This window comes from Scyliorhinus torazame, chromosome 7 (assembly GCF_047496885.1).
Source record: "Scyliorhinus torazame isolate Kashiwa2021f chromosome 7, sScyTor2.1, whole genome shotgun sequence".
NCBI classification, from domain to species: domain Eukaryota; kingdom Metazoa; phylum Chordata; class Chondrichthyes; order Carcharhiniformes; family Scyliorhinidae; genus Scyliorhinus; species Scyliorhinus torazame.
The window spans coordinates 37,207,934-37,219,964 of record NC_092713.1 but is presented as its reverse complement, the minus strand read 5'-3'; positions in this window follow the sequence as shown (position 1 = coordinate 37,219,964).

Here is a 12,031-nt window from a genome sequence, read left to right as displayed (position 1 = left end):
TCTCTCCTGTGATGCGGGAGTAATTGATTATTTAAAAATCTAGCGTTCTTCAAAATGACTGAATAAACCTCACTGGCACTGCAGAGTGATGAGCACATTAGACGATACAGGTGCACGTGTGAAATACAATTCCCCAATTTAGCATTTTGTCAACAGTGGAAATAATGACCATTAGTGTTAATGAGGATGGTTCTATTGAAAGAAAGAAAACAAAGCTTGAAAAACTGCTGGACCAATTTACAAGGCAATGTACAGTTTTCTCAAACAGCTGGTTTATTCCAAGGGTCTGGATACACAGGCTCTGCATGAATGTGTGTTTTAAAAATAATAATAACGGGTCCAAGTAAATCAAACAAAATTGATTAATCGTGGGCCAGGGCTGTGTAAAGACTCTTTGGTGCATTTGTCTACACGGGAAGTGTGAATGCACTGTAATTAATGGCTGGAATTCTCCAGCCATCGAAATTCTCTGTTCCTGCTGGCAGAGGACCCCCACCAGCGGGTTTCCCGGCTGTTTGGTGTGGCTTCAATGGGGAATGCCATTGACAAGCGGCTGGAGTAGAGAATCGCGCTGCCAGCGAATGGCACACCACTAAGATCCACAGCGCTGGGGAACCGGAGAATCCAACCCAATGTTTAACATGTAAGTAGATAGTCCACATCATCAGTGGCCGGCACGGTAGCACAGTGGTTAGCACTGTTGCTTCACAGCTCCAGGGTCCCAGGTTCGATTCCCGGCTTCGGTCACTGTCTGTGCGGAGTCTGCACGTTCTCCCCGTGTCTGCGTGAGTTTCCTCCGGGCGCTCCGGTTTCCTCTCATAAATCCCGAAAGATGTACTTGTTAGGTGAAGGTGAATTGGACATTCTGACTTCTGCCTATCTGTATGACAAGATATCAGAAATGATGTCCTTCCGGACAAGTTAGCTATCCTAAACCCCATTCGATTACTTATTACCGCTATGTCCTAAAAATACATGTTTAATGGTTAATAATGATTACACAGCCCTATAATTCATCTCCTCAATAAAATAACTTAAGTAAAACTACTCTAGTGGCATGCTAACTATTCAGTTTTAAGAGGTATCATCGCCGAACCCCCCCCCCTTCAGTGTACCCGAACAGGAGTGTGGCGACTAGGGGCTTTTCACATTAACCTCATTGCAGTGTTAATGTAAGCCTACTTGTGACAATAAAGATTATTAATATGAGATCATATGACAATAGAGCTGACTGAGAGTTGGTTCTGGGTGACGTTCCCTGCTAAGCCTTTCTGTGGTTGCGACCTCCCTCCCCACTCTCCTTCCCCACTTCCCTCCCCAACCCACCCTCTCGCTGATCGTCCCACTCCCTGACTCATCCTCTTGTTGCTTCTGTCTCCTGGACCTGTAACTGGAGTGCCTATGTTGTGGAAGTGTGGGTCCCAATGGGGCAGAAGCGTCGAGCTCGGGCTTCTACAATTCATATTGTTTTTTAAATGCTCCTTCTCCCTGCTCTTTTTCGAAGCTCTCGCTCATTGCGAACGTTTAGGAGAGGGAAGCAGCAAGTGGGAGCATTTAAAATAAAAAGGCCCATCGGATGTCCATTCTCTGGGGAACAAAGAGAGGGGAGTTGTACCCTGGATGTACCCTGGAATATGCACTGGTGGTCCCTTTGGTGGTCCCCACGAGATGACTGAATGGGAATTGCCCAGGATGCTTCAATGTCTGATGGGTAATTACCCAGCACTTGGAACCATCTGATCATCCAACTTAAATCAGAGACTCGTCCACCCCTTTGGGGGTTCCTACCTCCACCTGATGAACTGCTGCACGTGTGTGGTGTGCACCAGATAATGCCCCAGGAGCCGCTTCACTGTAATGCCCAACACAGGTGAGTGACTCTGGGATGGTGCAGGGTATTGGAGACAGCTGTGATGGAAAGTCGGTGTCGCCCCCGGACTGGTGCTCCGGCGTGTCACAGACTGCCGTTTGGGGGCTCGCGTCGCTGTCCGGTCCCGCCTCATCACTAGATGTGTCCTGGGGTTGTGGCCGGGGGTGGGGGAGCACCAGAAGGGCCCGCCCCATCGCCAGGTGATCCTGCCAGACGCAAGACATGGCGCATGGTTGGATAGCGAGTGGGTGTCGTGGAGGGGTGATGTGGAGGTGGTGGGGTGCAGGGGTAGGGTGATGGAGGGGCGGTGTGGAGGTGGTGGGGTTCTAGGATGGGGGGCGGTGGGTGGTGAGATGCTGGGGTAGGGTGGTGTGGAGGTGGTGGGGTTCTAGGATGGGGGGCGATGGGTGGTGAGGTGCTGGGGTAGGGCGGTGTGGAGGTGGTGGGGTTCTAGGATGGGGGGCGGTGGGTGGTGAGGTGCTGGGGTAGGGTGGTGTGGAGGTGGTGGGGTTCTAGGATGGGGGACGGTGGGTGGTGAGGTGCTGGGGTAGGGTGGTGTGGAGGTGGTGGGGTTCTAGGATGAGGGGGCGGTGGGTGGTGAGGTGCTGGGGTAGGGTGGTGTGGAGGTGGTGGGGTTCTAGGATGGGGGGCGGTGGGTGGTGAGGTGCTGGGGTAGGGTGGTGTGGAGGTGGTGGGGTTCTAGGATGGGGGGCGGCGGGTGGTGAGGTGCTGGGGTAGGGTGGTGTGGAGGTGGTGGGGTTCTAGGATGAGGGGGCGGTGGGTGGTGAGGTGCTGGGGTAGGGCGGTGTGGAGGTGGTGGGGTTCTAGGATGAGGGGGCGGTGGGTGGTGAGGTGCTGGGGTAGGGTGGTATGGAGGTGGTGGGGTTCTAGGGTGGGGTGGTGAAGGGGTGGTGTGAAGGTGGCGGTGTGAAGGTAGTGGGTTTCTGGGCTGAGGGGCAGTGGGTGGTGTGGGGGTGGTGCCATGCTTGCAATAGGGACACCGCAAATCCGCGGGGCGCACATGATTCCCCAATGCCGACCTCTGCCTCGGCGACTGCCTGCTCTCTGGGTTCACAGACCAGGTCCACCAGCCACATTGAGAGACCGCAGGTCGTGCGGGTCCCCTCCAGTCTGCTCCCTCTGTGGTTGTCTGCCACCTTCTCCTGAGGGAGGGGGGGGTTGCTGGGGGGGGGGGGGGGGGGGGGGGGGGAATGCACAGTGTGAGGCAGTCGGAAGCGGTCAGCACAGGGGGTCGGCAGCTAATGGCCTGTGTGTGCAGAGAACCCGGTCATGGCAGCCAGTATGGGTGTTGGCATGTGGTGCAGGGTGGGGTGTGAACAGACTGCCAGATGGGGTGGGGTTCGGTCGCCCTCTGGGTGGAGTGGCGATACGGGTTTGTGGGACGGACGTTGGTGCCGGGGCACGGTGGTGGTTGCTCATCCTGGCCAACCTGAGGAGGTTGTGCAGCTTTGTACAGCCCTACGTCCGAACCGGGTGGTGTGGACCACGGCGCTCACGGCCTCAGCCGCCTGAACCCAGGCCCGTGTATAGCGGGTGGCAGCCTCCTTCCCACCCCGGTGAACTGGGTGTCCCGCCTCTCCTCCACGGCATCAAGCAGCGTTTCGAGCTTTGCATAAGCAAAACGGGGTGCCACTCTAAGGGGTGCCATCTTCTTGGCTGGAATGAGTGTGTGTGGGGAGTGGAGTGTTTACATGCAGCTGGTCAGCCTCTCGAGTGCCAAACCAAACTCCGGCGAATTGGACAGTATCATGCATTGGAATTACACTAGTTCCATGTGGGACGTCAGTGCTAGCCCATTAACAGATCCTGAATTGCTCCGGATCGACACCGCTTTCACGGTCATAGAACACCACCAATGCAATCCTGCCGTCAGCACTTTGGGCTAGATTCTCCGATTTTGGGGCTATGTCCATGGCGTCTTACGTGGGAAAAATCGGCGAGGCCCCAGCACCGATCCTCCGACTGGTGAGGGGCTATCAGCCACACCATGTAAAAAGCATGGCCTTCCCGATATAAATGCCTGGAGAATTGCCAGGTCTTTGGCCGCGCATTTGCACGGTGACGACCTGCACCGATTGTGCCGTACGACATAGAGCCGGCCGCACGTGGACCCGACCTGCCAGATAGTGCCACCTGGACACCCCGTCGCCACACCCGGGCCACCTCCCCACCAGTGCCCCCAACCCTCGCGGAAGCCCCCCGGCCAGCAACACGGCATCCCGTCCGACTGTGGCGGCGCTGGACACAGTCCACAGCCGCCACGCCGGGTTCCTGACAGCTGAGATGACACGTCCCCCCCCACCGTCGGGAACTCGGCCCATTGGGGACGGAGCATCGGGGGAGGGTCTTCAGGTAACGTCCTGAGACCCTCCCAACGGCATGCGGCCTGCTCCTCGATAATGCTGTTTTGGAAGGGGCGGAGCATCCGAAAACAGGCGCCGCCCCGGATTCGGTTGTAAAAACGGATTCTGCGCCCGATCACATTTCGCGATTTCGGTGTCGGCAAGCGGAGAATCCCGCCTATTGTCTCTGAAATGGAGAATTCCGCCGAATGTACATTAACATTTGTTGGACGAGGGAGAAAAGCAGCGCTAAACTAAGCAATTCACCACTTTCTTTAAGTTTCTTTCATTTAGGGTAGGTCGGGGTAATGGATTACAGATGCACTCATGAATGTGTTGCAGCACACCTGTCAAATAATTCATTGCTCACTATTCACCACACAACAATAAAACTCTCCCAGATTGGCAACAAATGAAGTGCCAGCAGTTGATACAAGTTCGATCATGGGTCTTGTGTCTGTCTTTACATTTCTACCACTGCTGCCAAAAGTTTCAACTGATAATGCCGAAATTAAAACTTGACATTTTTTTTCAATTCCTTCACAACTTTTATTATGGCAACTTTTTTTTTGGTCAATTTTCAAACGTATCGGGTGCTGTTAAAAGCAATTCCAAAGATGTTTAAATCCAAAACATACCATAATACTATATACTTTAATACACATGCATGCTTCTATCATTCAACACCTTCAGAGAAGTTTCCATTATTATTATTATCTCTGTACTTCAAATTTAGCACAGCTTACACCCAGTTGATCCACAAATTAATTTTTTTGTCCCATTCTTTTTCATGTCAGATTAATTGATTGGCTCTTTCAAAGAGCCAGCTCCGATTTGATGGCCCAAGTGCCTTTTTTCTGAGCTGCAAGATTCCATGGGGATTAACTTTTCACTTCAAGTACTGGTGTAGCAAATTAGTCTGTGACCCATGCTATGAACTGCTTTAGGTGACATGTACCATAAGGTTTCTACAGACTGTGTATTGCTAGAAAATATCCTCTACGATGATTCATTGTCCGGTCCCATATTGCTTTTCCAAATCCATCTTCCCAAGGAGTGTTGGATACGAATGGCTTATCTTACGAAATTCAAGTACAGAGTAATATCTTTACGAGTATTCTCATTATTCAAAGCAAAATTAATCTGAATACCGGTTGCGAATTTATTCGTGCCTATCTCCTATTTTCACAGAATCATCACGGTGCAGCTGGAGGCATTTGGCCCATCGTGTCTGCACCGGCTCTCCAAACAGACATCATTGAAAAAATGTTTTCCCAATTGAGGGGTAACTTAGGCGTGGTCAATCCACCTACCTTCACATCTTTGGGTTGTGGGGGTGAGACCCACGCAGACACGGGGAGAATGTGCAAACTCCACACGGCCAGGATCGAACCTAGGTCCTCGGCGCTGTGAAGCAGCAGTGCTAACCACTGCACCACCGTGCTGCCGCCAAACAAACATCATGTGCAGGATTCTCCCCTACCCGGCAGGGCGGGGGGTCCCGCCGGGATGGAGTGGTGTGAACCACCCCGGCGTCGGGCCACCCCTAAGGTGTGGATTTCTCCGCACCTTTAGGGCCAAGCCCTCACCTTTAGGGGCTAGGCCCGCGCCAGAGTGGTTGCCGTCCCGCCGGCTGGCGTGGAAGGCCTTTGGCACCATGCCAGCCGGGGCCGGTGGGACTCCGCCGACCGACGGACGTCTGCGCATGCGCGGGAGCGTCAGCGGCTGCTGACGTCATCCCAGCGCATGCGCAGGGGGGGGGGTCACCTACGCGTCGGCCATCGCGGAGACCTACACGGCCGACGGGTAGTAAAAGAGTGCCCCCATGGCACAGGCCCGCCCGTGGTTCAGTGGGCCCCGATCTCGGGCCAGGCCACCGTGGGGGCACCCTCCGGGGCCAGATCGCCCCATGCGCCCCCCAGGACCCCGGAGCCCGCTCGCGCCGCCTGGTCCCGCCGGTAAGGGAGGTGGTTTAATTTACGCCGGCGGGACCGGCATTACAGCAGTGGGACTTCGGCCCATCGCGGGCCAGAGAATCGCCGTGGGGGGCCCGCTGACTGGCGGGGCGCGATTCCCGCCCCTCTTCTGCACTCTCTCCAATGCGCTCACAAACCTCTTGGAGTGTGGCACCCAGAACTGGACACAATATTCCAGCCAAGGTCTTATAGAAGTTCAGCATAATCTCCTTGGTATTGTAATAGTAATAATAATCTTTATTAGTGTCACAAGTAGCCTTACATTAACACTGCAATGAAGTTACTGTGAAAATCCCCCAGTCACCACACGAAGGCGCCTATTCGGGTACACTGAGGGAGAATTCAGAATGTCCAATTCACCTAACAGCACGTCTTTCGGGACTCGTGGGAGGAAACTGGAGCACCCGGAGTAAATGCACAAAGGCACCAGGAGAACGTGCAGACTCCGCACAGACAGTGACCCAAACCGGGAATAGAACCCGAGACCGTGGCGCTATGAAGCAACATTGCTAACCACTGTGCTACCGTGCCACCCGATGCCCCTATGCCCCTCTCATGGAGGTAAGCAATGAACACACATCCAGCTCTTACAGAAGATTGTCAAAGCTAAGCTTTTCTATTACAGCAATCAAAAGAGCTGGAAAAGATGACTTAGAGTCATAAAGGTCGACAGGACAGAAAAGACCCATCGCGTCTGCGCCGGTCAAAAACAACCAAGTGGTTGCTGGGAGGTAAGTCTGTCCTTTAAAAGCACTTGTCTTTGCAGAGGCAGGCCAGTCGATTTCGGCGTGAGAACAGCTGGTGAGTCAGTTTCAGCGGGAGCAGTGCGGAAGTGGTTGCTGGGAGGTAAGTCTGTCCTTTAAAAGCACTTGTCTTTGCAGGGGCAGGCCAGTCGATTTCGGCGTGAGAACAGCTGGTGAGTCAGTTTCAGCGGGAGCAGTGCGGAAGTGGTTGCTGGGAGGTAAGTCTGTCCTTTAAAAGCACTTGTCTTTGCAGGGGCAGGCCAGTCGATTTCGGCGTGAGAACAGCTGGTGAGTCAGTTTCAGCGGGAGCAGTGTGGAAGTGGTTGCTGGGAGGTAAGTCTGTCCTTTAAAAGCACTTGTCTTTGCAGGGGCAGGCCAGTCAATTTCGGCGTGAGAACAGCTGGTGAGTCAATTTCAGCGGGAGCAGTGCGGAAGTGGTTGCTGGTAGGTAAGTCTGTCCTTTAAAAGCACTTGTCTTTGCAGGGGCAGGCCAGTCGATTTCGGCGTGAGAACAGCTGGTGAGTCAGTTTCAGCGGGAGCAGTGCGGAAGTGGTTGCTGGGAGGTAAGTCTGTCCTTTAAAAGCACTTGTCTTTGCAGGGGCAGGCCAGTCGATTTCGGCGTGAGAACAGCTGGTGAGTCAGTTTCAGCGGGAGCAGTGCGGAAGTGGTTGCTGGGAGGTAAGTCTGTCCTTTAAAAGCACTTGTCTTTGCAGGGGCAGGCCAGTCGATTTCGGCGTGAGAACAGCTGGTGAGTCAGTTTCAGCGGGAGCAGTGCGGAAGTGGTTGCTGGGAGGTAAGTCTGTCCTTTAAAAGCACTTGCCTTTGCAGGGGCAGGCCAGTCGATTTCGGCGTGAGAACAGCTGGTGAGTCAGTTTCAGCAGGAGCAGTGCGGAAGTGGTTGCTGGTAGGTAAGTCTGTCCTTTAAAAGCACTTGTCTTTGCAGGGGCAGGCCAGTCGATTTCGGCGTGAGAACAGCTGGTGAGTCAGTTTCAGCGGGAGCAGTGCGGAAGTGGTTGCTGGGAGGTAAGTCTGTCCTTTAAAAGCACTTGTCTTTGCAGGGGCAGGCCAGTCGATTTCGGCGTGAGAACAGCTGGTGAGTCAGTTTCAGCGGGAGCAGTGCGGAAGTGGTTGCTGGGAGGTAAGTCTGTCCTTTAAAAGCACTTGTCTTTGCAGGGGCAGGCCAGTCGATTTCGGCGTGAGAACAGCTGGTGAGTCAATTTCAGCGGGAGCAGTGCGGAAGTGGTTGCTGGTAGGTAAGTCTGTCCTTTAAAAGCACTTGTCTTTGCAGGGGCAGGCCAGTCGATTTCGGCGTGAGAACAGCTGGTGAGTCAGTTTCAGCGGGAGCAGTGCGGAAGTGGTTGCTGGGAGGTAAGTCTGTCCTTTAAAAGCACTTGTCTTTGCAGGGGCAGGCCAGTCGATTTCGGTGTGAGAACAGCTGGTGAGTCAGTTTCAGCGGGAGCAGTGCGGAAGTGGTTGCTGGGAGGTAAGTCTGTCCTTTAAAAGCACTTGTCTTTGCAGGGGCAGGCCAGTCGATTTCGGCGTGAGAACAGCTGGTGAGTCAATTTCAGCGGGAGCAGTGCGGAAGTGGTTGCTGGGAGGTAAGTCTGTCCTTTAAAAGCACTTGTCTTTGCAGGGGCAGGCCAGTCGATTTCGGCGTGAGAACAGCTGGTGAGTCAGTTTCAGCGGGAGCAGTGCGGAAGTGGTTGCTGGGAGGTAAGTCTGTCCTTTAAAAGCACTTGTCTTTGCAGGGGCAGGCCAGTCGATTTTGGCGGGAGTGGAGCTGGCTGGTTAGTCAATTTCAGCAGGAGCTGAGAAAATTTAAAAAAAAAAAATTTGTGTTTTAGGCGGGAACAGGAAGTCGACCCGCGGACGTCTGGGAAGACCCTCACCAATAAATTCTGGTGGAGAGGAAACCCGAGACACTACACGTGTAGTGTCTCCCACCCGCCCTCCTCCTCTAACCTAATAATAAAACCCATTGGTCTGAGGTAAGGACCATATTTTATTATATTATTATTATTTTTTATAAAAAATTTAATTTAGTTGTTAGCCAGATCTTGGTAGAAAGTTAGAGGAATGGCAGGGAAGGGAGTGCAATGTTCCTCCTGCAGGATGTTTGAGGTGAGGGATGCAGTTAGTGTCCCTGCTGATTTTACCTGCAGGAAGTGCTGCCATCTCCAGCTCCTCCAAGACCGAGTTAGGGAACTGGAGCTGGAGTTGGAAGAACTTCGGATCATTCGGGAGGCAGAAGGGGTCATAGATAGCAGCTTCAGGGAATTAGTTACACCAAAGATTGGAGATAGGTGGGTAACTGTAAGAGGGACTGGGAAAAAGCAGTCAGTGCAGGGATCCCCTGCGGTCGTTCCCCTGAGAAACAAGTATACCGCTTTGGATACTTGTGGGGGGGGACGACTTACCAGGGGTAAGCCATGGGGTACGGGCCTCTGGCACGGAGTCTGTCCCTGTTGCTCAGAAGGGAAGGGGGGAGAGGAGCAGAGCATTAGTAATTGGGGACTCTATAGTCAGGGGCACAGATAGGAGATTTTGTGGGAGCGTGAGAGACTCACGTTTGGTATGTTGCCTCCCAGGTGCAAGGGTACGTGATGTCTCGGATCGTGTTTTCCGGGTCCTTAGGGGGGAGGGGGAGCAGCCCCAAGTCGTGGTCCACATTGGCACTAACGACATAGGTAGTGAAGGGGACAAGGATGTCAGGCAGGCTTTCAGGGAGCTAGGATGGAAGCTCAGAACTAGAACAAACAGAGTTGTTATCTCTGGGTTGTTGCCCGTGCCACGTGATAGTGAGATGAGGAATAGGGAGAGAGAGCGATTAAACACGTGGCTACAGGGATGGTGCAGGCGGGAGGGATTCAGATTTCTGGATAACTGGGGCTCTTTCTGGGGAAGGTGGGACCTCTACAGACAGGATGGTCTGCATCTGAACCTGAGGGGCACAAATATCCTGGGGGGGAGATTTGTTAGTGCTCTTTGGGGGGGTTTAAACTAATGCAGCAGGGGCATGGGAACCTGGATTGTAGTTTTAGGGTAAGGGAGAATGAGAGTATAGAGGTCAGGAGCACAGATTTGACGTCGCAGGAGGGGGCCAGTGTTCAGGTAGATGGTTTGAAGTGTGTCTACTTCAATGCCAGGAGTATACGAAACAAGGTAGGTGAACTGGCAGCATGGGTTGGTACCTGGGACTTCGATGTTGTGGCCATTTCGGAGACATGGATAGAGCAGGGACAGGAATGGATGTTGCAGGTTCCGGGGTTTAGGTGTTTTAGTAAGCTCAGAGAAGGAGGCAAAAGAGGGGGAGGTGTGGCGCTGCTAGTCAAGAGCAGTATTACGGTGGCGGAGAGGATGCTAGATGGGGACTCTTCTTCCGAGGTAGTATGGGCTGAAGTTAGAAACAGGAAAGGAGAGGTCACCCTGTTGGGAGTTTTTTATAGGCCTCCTAATAGTTCTAGGGATGTAGAGGAAAGGATGGCGAAGATGATTCTGGATAAGAGCGAAAGTAACAGGGTAGTTATTATGGGAGACTTTAACTTTCCAAATATTGACTGGAAAAGATATAGTTCGAGTACAATAGATGGGTCGTTTTTTGTACAGTGTGTGCAGGAGGGTTTCCTGAAACAATATGTTGACAGGCCAACAAGAGGCGAGGCCACGTTGGATTTGGTTTTGGGTAATGAACCAGGCCAGGTGTTGGATTTGGAGGTAGGAGAGCACTTTGGGGACAGTGACCACAATTCGGTAACGTTTACGTTAATGATGGAAAGGGATAAGTATACACCGCAGGGCAAGAGTTATAGCTGGGGGAAGGGCAATTATGATGCCATTAGACGTGACTTGGGGGGGATAAGGTGGAGAAGTAGGCTGCAAGTGTTGGGCACACTGGATAAGTGGGGCTTGTTCAAGGATCAGCTACTGCGTGTTCTTGATAAGTATGTACCGGTCAGACAGGGAGGAAGGCGTCGAGCAAGGGAACCGTGGTTTACCAAGGAAGTGGAATCTCTTGTTAAGAGGAAGAAGGAGGCCTATGTGAAGATGAGGTGTGAAGTTTCGGTTGGGGCGATGGATAGTTACAAGGTAGCGAGGAAGGACCTAAAGAGAGAGCTAAGACGAGCAAGGAGGGGGCATGAGAAGTATTTGGCAGGAAGGATCAAGGAAAACCCAAAAGCTTTCTATAGGTATGTCAGGAATAAGCGAATGACTAGGGAAAGAGTAGGACCAGTCAAGGACAGGGATGGGAAATTGTGTGTGGAGTCTGAAGAGATAGGCGAGATACTAAATGAATATTTTTCGTCAGTATTCACTCAGGAAAAAGATAATGTTGTGGAGGAGAATGCTGAGCCCCAGGCTAATAGAATAGATGGCATTGAGGTACGTAGGGAAGAGGTGTTGGCAATTCTGGACAGGCTGAAAATAGATAAGTCCCCGGGACCTGATGGGATTTATCCTAGGATTCTCTGGGAGGCCAGGGAAGAGATTGCTGGACCTTTGGCTTTGATTTTTATGTCATCATTGGCTACAGGAATAGTGCCAGAGGACTGGAGGACAGCAAATGTGGTCCCTTTGTTCAAAAAGGGGAGCAGAGACAACCCCGACAACTATAGGCCGGTGAGCCTCACGTCTGTAGTGGGTAAAGTCTTGGAGGGGATTATAAGAGACAAGATTTATAATCATCTAGATAGGAATAATATGATCAGGGATAGTCAGCATGGCTTTGTGAAGGGTAGGTCATGCCTCACAAACCTTATTGAATTCTTTGAGAAGGTGACTGAACAGGTAGACGAGGGTAGAGCAGTTGATGTGGTGTATATGGATTTCAGCAAAGCGTTTGATAAGGTTCCCCACGGTAGGCTATTGCAAAAAATACGGAGGCTGGGGATTGAGGGTGATTTAGAGATGTGGATCAGAAATTGGCTAGCTGAAAGAAGACAGAGGGTGGTGGTTGATGGGAAATGTTCAGAATGGAGTTCAGTCACAAGTGGAGTACCACAAGGATCTGTTCTGGGGCCGTTGCTGTTTGTCATTTTTATCAATGACCTAGAGGAAGGCGCAGAAGGGTGGGTGAGTAAA